The sequence below is a fragment of the Thalassophryne amazonica genome, chromosome 1 (genome assembly GCF_902500255.1).
Source record: "Thalassophryne amazonica chromosome 1, fThaAma1.1, whole genome shotgun sequence".
Classification (NCBI taxonomy): Eukaryota; Metazoa; Chordata; class Actinopteri; order Batrachoidiformes; family Batrachoididae; genus Thalassophryne; species Thalassophryne amazonica.
Genome location: NC_047103.1, coordinates 139,272,407 through 139,285,926, shown reverse-complemented (window position 1 = coordinate 139,285,926; position 13,520 = coordinate 139,272,407).

Here is a 13,520-nt window from a genome sequence, read left to right as displayed (position 1 = left end):
CAGCTCTGCCCCTACTATAGAGTGCGCTCTGGTCTGATGATCTGGTCTGGCCTGTTCCACAAACTGTTCCTTCCAGCACCAGATTACATCCTCAGTTGAGATCAGTGATGCCGGTAACGCGTTACTCTAATCTGACCACTTTTTTTAGTAACGAGTAATCTAACGCGTTAATCTTTCCAAATCAGTAATCAGATTAAAGTTACTTCTTCATGTCACTGTGCATTACTATTATTTTTCATTGTGGGTCGATAGCAGCATTAAACTTGGTCCGTGGGCAGGGGGGCGGGGTTCGACTGAACTGCCCACTTTAAGTGAGCTGTGAGCTTTTCATCCGCGGTTTTTTGCAGCTGCTCGACTCGTCCTCACCTCTTAAAGCGCGGTGATCAGCACACCTGCACTGAGCTTTACAAAGACATTTTTATACTTTTTTTCCTCCTTTATTTAGAGCTGAGCTGAGCCGCTCCGTATCTGCACGTTAAAACAGCTGATCCTCCGCGACTCGTCAACAACTAACACTATTTTCCACTCAAATGCACCTAAACTCTCTTTCTGAGGACCACATGATGTGAAAACACAATAAAACTTTCTTACCTGTAAATCTGGTCACGTTTTCTGCATAAATAAATGTTATCCATTCTTTGTGCTCAAACGCCAAAGTAGGGGCGAATCCAGATGGAATGGGGGCGTGGGGGAGGGATGTGCCCCCCTCACAACACCCCTAGATTAAAGGTCCAGTTTTGAAGCCTTTTTTTACTACAACTACTAATACTACTTAAAATAATATTAATTTCGACAAGTAAAATATTTAGAGAGAATTTAAATGTTAGAAAAATGCTAGAATGAATTTAATAGTTACATTTATAAACAATGTAGGTTCGAAATTGCAAGTTTTACTGTTACAGTGCTGTCAACAGTTAAATATGAGGTCAAGAAAGAGGTCTTTATTTTACTTTTTATAAAACAAGTATTTATTTTCATTGAAGTCAAGAAAGGGTGACTATAAAGTAAGTTTTGGCAAAACAGGTATCATTGTCATGTTGAGGTGGCAGAGGGTTGTTGTCGGCAGCTGGGAAAAGTAACTAAAAAAGTAACTAGTAATCTAACTTAGTTACTTTTACAATTGAGTAATCAGTAAAGTAACTAAGTTACTTTTTCAAGGAGTAATCAGTAATCAGTAATTGGATTACTTTTTCAAAGTAACTGTGGCAACACTGGTTGAGATCAACAGAGTCCCATCCTTACTGTAGACAGCTTGGATGGTTCCCCATTTTCTCCTCCTGAGGTGCCTCATGGTCCGCCAGAGGCACCTTGGTGCCGACCGAAGGTCCTTCTCCATGGTTGCTCCAAACTCCTCCCACACCAGCTGCTTTGCCTCCCCCACAGCAGAGTCTGCTGTCCTTCAGGCCTGTCGGTACCTTGCAACTGCCTCTGGAGTCTTACAAGATAACATAACCCAGAAGGACTCCTTCTTTAGTTGGATGGCTTCCCTGAGCACTCTGCCGGAAGTGTGAGTTGAACATCTGGTGGATAATGGGCCCCTCCAGACGTTCCCAATTCACCCCTCCCCATCCATTTGGGCTTACCAGGTCTCTCCAAAGTCCTCCCCCACCCTGTGATCCCACTCACCATCAGATGGTGATCAGTTGACAGCTCTGCCTCTCTCTTCACCCGAATGTTGATCATCAATCTTTGGCCTAGGGTGCTCTGGTACCAGGCACAGTCATGAGCATCCTTATGTTTGAACATGGTTTTCGCTATGGACAGTCAGTGACGAGCACAGAAGTCCAATAACAAACGACCATTCTGGTTTAGATCGGGGAGGCTGTTCCTCCCAGTCGCACCTATCCAGGTGTCTCTGTCATTGTCCACGTGTGCATTGAAGTCCCCCAGCAGAACAATGGGGTCCGCCAGTGGAGCCCCAAACAGGACTCCATTCAGGGACTCCAAGAAAGCCGAATACTCCAAAATGCATATGCACAAATAACAGTCAGAGATTTCTGCCCCCACCACCTGAACGTGCAGGGAGGCAACCCTCTCGTGTACTGGGGTAACGTAGCAGCGCTCAGCCGGGGACCCATAATTATCCCCACACCTGCCTGGTACCTCACACCCTGGGCAACTCCAGAGAAGAATAAGGTTGCAACCCCTATCAAGGAGAATGGTTCTGGAGCTGAGGCTGTGTGTAGAAGTGAGGCCCACCAGATCTAACTGGTATCACTCCACCTCTCAAACAAGCTCCGGCCCCTTCCCCCACAGTGAGGTGATGTTCCACACCCCCAGAGCTAGCCCCTGCTGCCCGGGTCTGGTCTGTCGAGGCCCTTGACTTTCACTGCCACCCATGGGACAGTGCACCTGACACCAGCAGTTCCCCCTGCATGTGGTGAGCCCACAGGGTGGAGATGGAAAGTCCACGTTACCTTTTCAGGCTGTGCTCGACTGGGCTCCGTGGCAAGCATTAACAGTATTCCCTGAAAACCCTCTTCTGTTTGATCATTTCTTAATAACATTTACATTTACTTTAATGGACTACCCAGCAGTGGGGAATAAGTTTCATTACAGTAGAAGTCTTTCTGAAAGTGCTGTAACTAGGTTTAAGGATATGATTCCTTCTTTGTTATGTTCTCCAATGCCATATACCAACACAGTGCAGAGTAGCTACCTAAACTCTGTGAGTGAGATAGATTATCTTGTCAATAGTTTTACATCCTCATTGAGCACAACTTTGGATGCTGCAGCTCCTCTGAAAAAGACAGCCTTAAATCAGAAGTGCCTGACTCCATGGTATAACTCACAAACTCGTAGCTTAAAGCAGATAACCCGTAAGTTGGAGAGGAAATGGCATCTCACTAATTTAGAAGATCTTCACTTAGCCTGGAAAAAGAGTCTGTTGCTCTATAAAAAAAGCCCTCTGTAAAGCTAGGACATCTTACTACTCATCACTAATTGAAGAAAATAAGAACAACCCCAGGTTTCTTTTCAGCACTGTAGCCAGGTTGACAATGAGTCAGAGCTCTATTGAGACGAGTATTCCTTTAACTTTAACTAGTAATGACTTCATGACTTTCTTTGCTAATAAAATTTTAACTATTAGAGAAAAAATTACTCATAACCATCCCAAAGACATATCGTTATCTTTGGCTGCTTTCAGTAATGCTGGTATTTGGTTAGACTCTTTCTCTCCGATTGTTCTGTCTGAGTTATTTCCATTAGTTACTTCCTCCAAACCATCAACATGTCTACTAGACCCCATTCCTACCAGGCTGCTAAAGGAAGCCCTACCATTAATTAATGCTTTGATCTTAAATATGAGGAATCTATCTTTATTAGTTGGCTATGTACCACAGGCTTTTAAGGTGTCAGTAATTAAACCATTACTTAAAAAGCCATCACTTGACCCAGCTATCTTAGGTAATTATAGGCCAATCTCCAACCTTCCTTTTCTCTCAAAAATTCTTGAAAGGGTAGTTGTAAAACAGCTAACTGATCATCTGCAGAGGAATGGTCTATTTGAAGAGTTTCAGTCAGGTTTTAGAATTCATCATAGTACAGAAACAGCATTAGTAAAGGTTACAAATGATCTTCTTATGACCTCAGACAATGGACTGATCTCTGTGCTTGTCCTGTTAGACCTCAGTGCTGCTTTTGATAATGTTGACCATAAAATGTTCTTACAGAGATTAGAGCATGCCATAGGTATTAAAGGCACTGCGCTGCAGTGGTTTGAATCATATTTATCTAATAGATTACAATTTGTTCATGTAAATGGGGAGTCTTCTTCACAGACTAAGGCTAATTATGGAGTTCCACAAGGTTCTGTGCTAGGACCAATTTTATTCACTTTATACATGCTTCCCTTAGGCAATATTATTAGAAAGCATTGCTTAAATTTTCATTGTTACGCAGATGATACCCAGCTTTATCTATCCATGAAGCCAGAGGACACACACCAATTAGTTAAACTGCAGGAATGTCTTACAGACATAAAGACATGGATGACCTCTAATTTCCTGCTTTTAAATTCAGATAAAATTGAAGTTATTGTACTTGGTCCCACAAATCTTAGAAACATGGTGTATAACCAGATCTTTACACTGGATGGCATTACCCTGACCTCTAGTAATACTGGGAGAAATCTTGGAGTCATTTTTGATCAGGATATGTCCTTCAATGCATATATTAAGCAAATATATAGGACTGCTTTTTTGCATTTGTGCAATATCTCTAAAATTAGAAAGGTCTTGTCTCAGAGTGATGCTGAAAAAACTAATTCATGCATTTATTTCCTCTAGGCTGGACTATTGTAATTCATTATCATCAGGTTGTCCTAAAAGTTCCCTGAAAAGCCTTCAGTTAATTCAAAATTCTGCAGCTAGAGTACTGACGGGGACTAGAAGGAGAGAGCATATTTCACCCATATTGGCCTCTCTTCATTGGCTTCCTGTTAATTCTAGAATAGAATTTAAAATTCTTCTTCTTACTTATAAGGTTTTGAATAATCAGGTCCCATCTTATCTTAGGGACCTCATAGTACCATATCACCCCAATAAATCGCTTCGCTCTCAGACTGCAGGCTTACTTGTAGTTCCTAGGGTTTTTAAGAGTAGAATGGGAGGCAGAGCCTTCAGCTTTCAGGCTCCTCTCCTGTGGGACCAGCTCCCAATTCGGATCAGGGAGACAGACAGCCTCTCTACTTTTAAGATTAGGCTTAAAACTTTCCTTTTTGCTAAAGCTTATAGTTAGGGCTGGATCAGGTGACCCTGAACCATCCCTTAGTTATGCTGCTATAGACTTAGACTGTTGGGGGGTTCCCATCAATGCACTGAGTGTTTCTTTCTCTTTTTGCTCTGTATGCACCACTCTGCATTTAATCATTAGTGATTGATCTCTGCTCTCTTCCACAGCATGTCTTTTTCCTGATTCTCTCCCCTCAGCCCCAACCAGTCCCAGCAGACGACTGTTCCTCCCTGAGCCTGGTTCTGCTGGAGGTTTCTTCCTGTTAAAAGGGAGTTTTTCCTTCCCACTGTCACCAAGTGCTTGCTCACAGGGGGTCGTTTTGACCGTTGGGTTTTTCTGTAATTATTGTATGGCTTTTGCCTTACAATATAAAGCGCCTTGGGGCAACTGTTTGTTGTGATTTGGTGCTATATAAATAAAATTGATTTGATTTGATTTGATTTGATAGTTGTGTTTTATAAGTGTAATAAAGGTTTACAATCAGAAGTAAGAAAAGAAAAAGTAAAGCGGAAATTACTTTCCACACAGATTTTTTCAAAACACACAGCGGACTATAATAAACTAGCAACACATCACTCCTAAAAACAATCTGGTGTGTCATGTGAGGTGAATCTACCCTACGACTGGATTTTGGAAAACCATGTGACAGTGACCCAATTCCAATTGGACACTCGCATTGCTCACGTCATCACACAGCTTCTATGAGGAGTACAAAGATGGTGGATGGTGGCTCGAAAGTCCGCGGAGTCAACTTTTCAGCAAAAAAAGTACGTTTCTATCTCATATTAAAAAGTTATTTATAATTTAGTAAAGCTTGGACTCAGCCGTCATATACAACGGCGTCAGCCCCAGAGGGTTATACCCTTAGATCTTAAACAAATGTATTTATACATTTTTATAAATACTAATAATTATGTTCAGTTATGTTATTTTCTGATTATCTCGTTTTGAGTGTATTTAACTGTGTATAGTAACTGGTGTACGGGGTGGGCGTTTATAAGCTTTTGCTTCAGCCCATGCCCTTTCGGCCGCACCCAATTTGGGAAATTGTTTGAGTTATTGTTGTATTTTCTTTTGTTTTTTTATTTGTTGTGTTAGTAAGAGTTTATGTTGGTATTTTGTTCATGTGCGTGCTGAATAAACTTATTTATATTCATTCATAAAGAGAAACTGCATGAACTACACAAGTTTTTTTTCTAACAAGTTTATTCAATGAGGAGAAACAAATGCTAAATTATTGTTGTGTCTTAATTTTTGTTCAACATTTGTGACCCGTCTTCATGAAGTTAGATGCAAAAATGTTGAAAATGACCCTATCCTTCAATGATAAAGAATCCATTAAAAAATTACTGGATCAGGATCATTACCAAAATTTAATGACTTCTAAGTTAGGCCAAGATATACCCCTGGTAAAAATTTCATTGAAATCCATTGAGGATTTTTTGAGTAATCCTGCTAACAAACCAGCCAACCAACCAACAAACAAATGGACGCGACTGAAAACATAACCTCCTTGGTGGAGGTAATCAGAAAATCACATTGTATGATTTTTAAATAATTAATTAGCATTTTATCACATGAAATAATATTTCATACAACAGAAAAAAAACAGAGCTTAATAACAATATGCAAGCAGCTAGGAGGGACGTCCCTGCTTATTTCAGCAAGACAATGCCAAGCCACATTCTGCACATGTTACAACAGCGTAACTTCGTAGTAAAAGAGTGAAAGAGGAAGTCTTCCTCAGTTGGTCTTCCTTGTATGGTGCCTCACTCTGAGGCACCATGCAAGATCTCGCCTCTTGGGTTAAGGATGACTCTGAGAAAGCCCAGAACTACACAGGGGGACCTGGTCAATGACCTGAAGAGAGCTGGGACCACAGTCGCAAAGAATACACTCGTAACTCACAATGTTGTGGTTTAAAATCCTGCAGTGCACGCAAGGTCCCTCCGCTCAAGCCAGCACATGACCAGGCCTATTTGAAGTTCTCCAGTGACCATCTGGATGATCCAGAGGAGGTATGGGAGAAGGTCATGTGGTCAGATGAGACGAAAACAGAGCTTTTTGGAATCAACTCCAGTCACGGTGTTTGGAAGATGAGAACAGAACACTGTCCCAACCGTGAAGCATGGGGGTGGAAACATAATTTTTGGGGGTACTTTTCTGCAAAGGGGACAGGATGGCTGCACTGTACTGAAGGGAGGATGGATGGGGTCATGTATCACGAGATTATAGCAAACAACCTCCTTCCCTCAGGAAGATCACTGAAGATGGGACGTGGCTGGGTCTTCCAGCATGACAATGGCCTGAAACACAGCCAAGCCAACTAAGGAGTGGCTCCATAAGAAGCATTTCAAGGTCCTGGAGTGGCCTAGCCAGTCTCTGGACCTGAACTCAACAGAAAATTTTTGGAGATAGCTGAAACTTGAAACCCAAAAGATCTGGAGAAGATCTGTTGGAGGTGAGGACCAGAATTTTTGCTGCAGTGTGTGCAAACTTGGTCAAGAACTGCAGGAAACGCCTGACCTCTGTAATTGCAAATAAATGTTTCTGTACCAAATACAACCCCAATTCCAATGAAGTTGGGACATTGTGTAAAATGTAAATAAAAACAGAATACGATTTGCAAATCATCTTCAACCTATATTCAATTGAATACACCACAAAGACAAGATATTTAATGTTCAAACTGATAAACTTTATTGTTTTTGTGCAAATATTTACTCATTTTGAAATGGATGCCTGCAACACATTTCAAAAAAGCTGGGACAGTGGTTTGTTTACCACTGTGTTACATCACCTTTCCTTCTAACAACACTCAGTAAGCGTTTGGGAACTGAGGACACTAATTGTTGAAGCTTTGTTTGTGGAATTCTTTCCCATTCTTGCTTGATGTACGACTTTAGTTGTTCAACAGTCCAAGGTCTCTGTTGTCATATTTTACACTTCATAATGCGCCACACATTTTCAATGGGTGACAAGTCTGGACTGCAGGCAGGCAAGACTAATACCTGCACTCTTTTACTACGAAGTTACGCTGTTGTAACACGTGCAGGATGTGGCTTGGCATTGTCTAGCTGAAATAAGCAGGGACGTCCCTGAAAACAACGTTGCTTGGATGGCAGCATGTGTTGCTCCAAAACCTGGATGTATCTTTCAGCATTGATGGTGCCATCACAGATATGTAAGTTACCCATGCCTTGGGCACTAACACACCCCATATTATCACAGATGCTGACTTTTGAACTTTGCACTGTTAGCAATATGGATGGTCTTTTTCCTCTTTTGTCCAGAGGACACAACGTCCATGATTTCCAAAAACAATCTGAAATGTAGACTCATCAGATCACGGCACACTTTTCCACTTTGCGTCTGTTCATTTCAAATGAGCTCGGGCCCAGAGAAGGCGGTGGCGTTTCTGGATGTTGTTGATGTATGACTTTCGCTTTGTATGGTAGAGTTTTAACTTGCACTTGTAGATGTAGTGATGAACTGTGTTAAGTGACAATGGTTTTCTGAAGTGTTCCTGAGCCCACGCAGATGTCAGTTTTTAATGCAGTGCCACCTGAGGGATCGAAGGTCACAGGCATTCAATGTTGGTTTTCAGCCTTGCTGCTTATGTGCAGAAAGTTCTCCAGATTCTTTGAATCTTCTGATGGAATCCCTAAATTCCTTGCAATTGAATGTTGAGAAACATTATTCTTAAATTGTTGGACTATTTTTTTTTTTTTTACGCTGTTATTCACAAAGTGGTGATCCTCGCCCCCTTTGCTTGTGAACAGCTGAGCCTTTTCCCTATACTCCTTTTGTACCCAATCATGACACTCACAATTAGTGTTCTCAGTTCCCAAACACATTATGAGTGAGTGTTGTTAGAAGGAAAGGTGATGTAACCCAGTAGTAAATATATCACTGTCCCAGCTTTTTTTAAACATGTTGCAGGCATCCATTTCAAAATGAGCAAATATTTTCACAAAAACAATAAAGTTTATCAGTATGAACATTAAATATCTTGTCTTTGTGGTGTATCCAGTTGAATATACGAGGGCTGTCCGTAAAGTATAGGTCCTTTTTATTTTTTTCAAAAACTATATGGATTTCATTCATATGTTTTTACGTCAGACATGCTTGAACCCTCATGCGCATGCGTGAGTTTTTCCACGCCTGTCATTCTCCTGTGAGCACTCCTTGTGGGAGGAGTCGTCCAGCCCCTCGTCGGAATTCCTTTGTCTGAGAAGTTGCTGAGAGACTGGCGCTTTGTTTGATCAAAATTTTTTCTAAACCTGTGAGACACATCGAAGTGGACATGGTTCAAAAAATTAAGCTGGTTTTCAGTGAAAATTTTAACAGCTGGTGAGAGATTTTGAGGTGATTCTGTCGCTTTAAGGACTTTTCACAGTGCGAGACGTCGCGATGCGCTCTCAGGCAGCGTCATCAGCCTGTTTCAAGCTTAAAACCTCCACATTTCAGGCTCTATTGATCCAGGACGTCGTGAGAGAACAGAGACGTTTCAGAAGAAGTCGGTTTCAGCATTTTATCCGGATATTCCACTGTTAAAGGAGATTTTTTTAATGAAAGACGTGCGGACGGGTCCGCGCGTCGGGACGCAGCCGACGCGGCGCGGCAGCACAGGAAAAACACCTCCGTGTTGATAACCATTTGTTAAAATCCAGTTGACTTTTGATGGCTTTCAGTGGAGTGAGTATATGAGAAATTGTTTATCAGCTGGAGATGTTCCAACTTGTCCTCAAGGCTTCCAACAGAGGTGTTTTTCCTGTGACGGAGCGTCGCGGCAGCTGCGAGCCGACGCGCGGACCCGTCCGCACGTCTTTCATTAAAAAAATCTCCTTTAACAGTGGAATATCCGGATAAAATGCTGAAACCGACTTCTTCTGAAACTTCTCTGTTCTCTCACGACGTCCTGGATCAATAGAGCCTGAAATGTGGAGGTTTTAAGCTTGAAACAGGCTGATGACGCTGCCTGAGAGCGCTGAGCGACGTCTCGCACCGTGAAAAGTCCTTAAAGCGACAGAATCACCTCAAAATCTCTCACCAGCTGTTAAAATTTTCACTGAAAACCAGCTTAATTTTTCGAACCATGTCCACTTCGATGTGTCTCACAGGTTTAGAAAAAAGTTTGATCAAACAAAGCGCCAGTCTCTCAGCAACTTCTCAGACAAAGGAATTCCGACGAGGGGCTGGACGACTCCTCCCACAAGGAGTGCTCACAGGCGAATGACGTCACCAACAAGCGTGGAAAAACTCACACATGCGCACGAGGGTTCAAGCATGTCTGACGTAAAAACATATGAATGAAATCCATATAGTTTTTGAAAAAAATAAAAAGGACCTATACTTTACGGACAGCCCTCGTATGTTGAAGAGGATTTGCAAATCATTGTATTCTGTTTTTTATTTACATTTTACACAACGTCCCAGTTTCATTGGAATTGGGGTTGTATTAAGGTCTGTTTTTCTATTGTATTATATATTTATTTCATGTAATAAAATGTGATTTTCTGATTTTTTTTTTCTTTTTTTTTAGATTCTGTCTCTCACAGCTGAAGTGTAGCTACAAGAAAAATTACACACCTCTCCATTGTTTGTAGGTCGGAAAACATGCAAAACTGACATTGTGTCAAATACTTACAGTTATTTGCCTCACTGTATGTTACCTCCAGTATTTGTGCTCTTTTTTCATGTGCCTTTTCAGCATTTTAGATTTAAATTCAACTTTACTGTGGTTCTGAATTTCTCAGTTTATATGTAGGTCAAGTTGACTATTTTTCCACCCATATGCCGCGGTACCACATGCAGGTGTTTTGGATTTTGTGCTGTGTAAAATCGACAGTGGATCAATGTACTTATTAGACTCACTGTACATTGTCAAAAAAGTAAGAGCTACTTGTCTTGCAAAATGAAACTCACTTTTCAACACATCCATTTTTGTTGCTCTTGACAGTTCAAAATCACCTCCTGGTAGTTATTGTAACACCATGCAATCAAAGACATGGAGCCTTCTTGGTTCCAAAAAAAAGTTGGTTTAAAAAAGTATAATTGGTTTTAGTAAGAGCCATCCATCCATATTCTATACCCACTTACTCCAGTTAAGGGTCACTGGGGGAGGGGGAGGGGGGCTGGACAGCATGCCAGTCTGTAGTGTTAGTAAAATAATTGATATAGATAGATAGATAGATAGATAGATAGATAGATAGATAGATAGATAGATAGATAGATAGATAGATAGAAGTAAAATGACATGTACGTTACATAAAAACAGTTGCTGTACACTAAAGCAAGTCGGAAAAACACATGATCAAATTTCAGGATGAATAACATTTGTTATCATGTTGACTTATCACTTCAGAGACATCCAGGTTAGGTGGAGTGGGAACTTTAAATTAACCACAGGTGTGAGTGAGGGCGTGGCTGTGTTTGTCTATAGACTGGCATGCTGTCCAGGGTGTACTGTGTACCCCATATATATAAACATACCACTGTCCCAGCTTTTGAAAAGTGTATATATATATATATATATATATAGAGAGAGAGAGAGAGAGAGAGAGAGAGAGAGAGAGAGAGAGAGAGAGAGAGAGAGAGAATAAATACAGGCACATATGTTTCACATACAACATATATATATATATATATATATATATACATACACTTTTCAAAAGCTGGGACAGTGGTATGTTTACCACTGTGTTACATAACCTTTCCTTCTAACAACACTCAATAAGCATTTTGTTGAAGCGTTTTGAATAAGCTTAATTGTTGAAGCTTTGTAGGTGGAATTCTTTCCCATTCTTGCTTGATGTACAACTTCAGTTGTTTAGATATTTTAATCCTGTCTTGAGCCCATTGCAATGAAATTTCATTCTGTGTACACTTGTCACTGAATGACAATAAATGTGTCAGCAGCTGGAGAAGGCCCAGGGGAATTTCATTATTCACCTGCCTGGGACAGATCAGTGGTTAGTTTTGGAATGTGGGGAATGGACCAGTTGCTTGCCTGGTGAAGCACGTTACATTCGTACCTTGACTTTATTATTACTGTTGTAATTTCGACAGTAGCACTATTTGTTCAGATCAGAAGTTTAATACCAGCTCTTAACACCAGAAATAAATAAGACTGCTCTTTTTTTAAAGGTTTTTATTGAGTTATTAACACCTGTGATCAAAGCCAAAAAGTCATGTATGATAGTCAGCTTGCAAACCTGCCATTGAAAGTGTACGAGGTCTATTAGAAAAGTATCCAACCTTATTATTTTTTTCAAAAACCATATGGATTTGAATCACGTGATAACATCAGACATGCTTGAACCCTCGTGGGCATGCGAGAGTTTTTTCATGCCTGTCGGCAGGCGTGGGCAGTCTTTGAGTGAGGAGTGGCCCACCCTCTCGTCGATTATTTCATTGTTTAGGAATGGCTCAGAGACTGCTGCTTTGTTTGATCAAAATTTTTTCAAAACTGTAAGGCACAACTGAGTGGACACCATTCGATAAATTCAGCTGGTTTTCGGTAAAAATTTTAATGGCTGATGAGAGATTTTGGTCTGGTAGTGTCGCCGTAAGGACGGCCCACAGCGCCTGACGGCGATCTGCACTTCGAGGCTGCAGCGTCTCGCCGTTTCAAGTTGAAAACTTCCACATTTCAGGCTCTGTTGACCCAGTAAGTCGTCAGAGAACAGAGAACTTTCAGAAGAAGTCGGCATGAGGAGTTTATTCGGACATTCCATTGTTAACGGACATTTTGTAATGAAAGGACGTGCGGGCAGAGTCGCATGTCGCATAACGGGCAAGTGGGAACATGCCCAAGCTGTTAAACAATTTCTCAGTTACTCACTTGTTGAAAGCCATCAAAAGCCGCCTGAATTTTACAAATGGTTTTCAACACGGAGGTGTTTTTCCTGTCGCAGTGCACACAGATTCACCGAGTCGTCACGGAAACGACTCGGCGAATTTGCGCGCATGTCTTTCATTAAAAAATGTCCTTAAACAGTGGAATGTCCGCATAAAGTCCTCATGCCGGCCTCTTCTGAATCTTCTCTGTTCTCTCACAACATCCTGGGTCAACAGAGCCTTAAATTAGGATGTTTTCAGCTCGAAACAGGCCGACGACGGCGCCTGGAAGCGCTGCATGACGTCCCGCTCCATGGGAAGTCCTTACAGCGACAGAAACACCCCATAATCTCTCATCAGCCGTTAAACTTTTCACAGAAAACCAGCTGAATTTCTCGAATAGTGTCCACTCGGATATTCCTCACAGGTCCAGAAAAAAGTTTGATAAAGCAACGCGCGCCGTCTCGAGCACCGTGTGAAACAAAGGAATTCAGCCGAGAGGGCGGGACCACATCTCACTCAAGGCCTGCCCACAGGGAAATGACGTCACCGACACACGTGAAAAAACTCACGCATGCGCACGAGGGTTCAAGCATGATTGGTGTAATCGCATGTCATTCAAATCCATATAGTTTTTTTTTTTTTTTATAAAACTGCCAGTTAGTTTTATAAGATACCTCGTAACTTTTCAGTTTAACTTGTTTGCTCCTGGCTCACATGTTGGCACACTTTGTAAGGCAGATCTACAAGTGCTGCTGTCACAGTGATAATTTCTCTGTCTGAACTTTCATGTTTTTCAGAAGTACACATTGACTGTGCACCAGCTCAGACTCCTGATGCATTGCCTGGCAGTCCAACCCGTTCGAAATTGCTGTAATTTGCTTGATTTTGTCACTGTTCTTGGCATTGTGGAACCACAAGCTTCAGGCTCATGGCAAGTGCTG